At 25.5% G+C, this 1888-nt stretch overlaps 1 long non-coding RNA gene across 1 annotated transcript; it reads right to left on the bottom strand.

Moving 5' to 3' along the window:
* Positions 1-645: 645 nt before the first annotated feature.
* Positions 646-1190, bottom strand: LOC149535101 (uncharacterized). The gene is made up of 2 exons (XR_016357244.1): positions 1126-1190; positions 646-925 (listed from the first exon to the last, which is right to left on the bottom strand). It is a non-coding gene; the product is annotated as an uncharacterized LOC149535101 (long non-coding RNA).
* Positions 1191-1888: the final 698 nt, after the last annotated feature.

A 1888-nucleotide genomic window follows, 5' to 3' on the forward strand; every position in this document is an offset into this window, starting at 1 on the left:
ATTAAATATAGCTAGTTATAGTTAATTAGGTTAAATATATAGTTAATTATAGTTAATTAAGGCATGTCATTAAATAGAGTTAATTAAGTCATTAAATAGAGTTAATTATTAAGACATTAAATATAAGTAGATTAAATATAGTTAATAGGATTAAATATAGTTAGTTATAGTTAATTAGGTTAAATATAGTTAATTATAGTTAATTAAGGCATGTCATTAAATATAGTTAATACATGATCTACATTAAATATAATTAGACTAAATATAGTTAATTATACAGTTAATTAAGAAATGTCATTAAATATATGCTATATTGTTATGTACATCGACCATTAAAATTATATAGTTAATTACACTTAGATTAAGGCATTAAGATGAATAACTATACATATACATGTAAACTTGAATATTGAAAATATGAATAACCTATAGAAACATGTGCATAACACATACATAAGTTACATAAAAGATGAAGACATCAAAAGATCAATAAAATAGACGTCTACATTAAAAGATCAATAACATACATGTGCATATATCTGGAGAATATGATGTACCCATATCAAATGTATAAAAACAGATCATGTATCAAATGTCTGGAAATAACATATATAAAACATCAAAATCTCCATATAAACATGTATCTGGAAATAACATATAAAACATCATTTAGTGTCCATGATATAAACACGTATCTAGAAATAACATATAAAACATCAAAGTGTCCATATAAACCATGTATCTGAAAATAACATATAAGACATCAAAGTGTCTGGATATAAAATGTATGCATATGGAAATAACATATATAACATCAAACTGTCCATATAAATAAAAAGCCTACCACATATGATCTAATCAGCTACATCCCCCCTCCTGATCCTGGGCCTTGTCCCCAAAAGGGTCTATCAGTTGCATTTGAACCCTGTGTCAAATGATAACTTGAACCATTTAATTATGTGTACAGACAAATTATATCAAGATCTACATGTATATAAATCAAATATATATATATATATATATATATATATATATATATATATATATATATATATATATATATATATATATATATATATATATATATATATATATATATATATATATATATATATTGTAACATACCTAGGACTCACGATGTGTAGGATCTGTTGGTGTCTGCAGATCAGCAAAACGTAACATACTATCACTCAAACCCTATAACACATACACAAACACACACATATACATTAATTTAAACATATAGACATATTATTTACTATAATAAAAATAAATCTAAACATGTAGAGATATTTACCGTAGCATTATGTAATGCTCTGCCGATCTGACTGATATCTGAATAGCATGAGATAATCTCGCAACTGTATCTCTAAATAATTATTGTCTATCATGAGTGGAGGAGGTTGATCTACGTGTTGTACCAGACTCAGCACTCTGACCCCCACCACGAACACTGGCATCCCTTGAGGATGCAAGAGCACGATCCCCAGAATGCCATAATGTATATATGAAAATAAATATGAGGATATGAATGTGATAAATATCTAGAGATCTGCACATGCATATATATACAAATATAAACATACAAGTGTATTTAAATTAAAATAATTAAAAGTTAAATTTAATTTGAAACACATGTACATATAAATACACAACATTAAATGTATGGTGCTAAATTCAATCATGTAACATACATATGTATTTTAAAACAAATTATCTTAGAGACCATATCTAATGTACATTGTAACGTGCTCATGCAAATGTGAAAAATAAATATTCATACATGTGCATGTATATGCAATAAAAATAAAATAAAATTTCTTGATTAAATGATAACTAAGTGTACACATGTACATACATGCAATAAAAAAATATAATTCTTGACTAA

The sequence above is a fragment of the Cupressus sempervirens genome, chromosome 10, assembly GCF_028749045.1.
Source record: "Cupressus sempervirens isolate cs-2001-9-10 chromosome 10, ASM2874904v1, whole genome shotgun sequence".
Taxonomy (NCBI): Eukaryota; Viridiplantae; Streptophyta; class Pinopsida; order Cupressales; family Cupressaceae; genus Cupressus; species Cupressus sempervirens.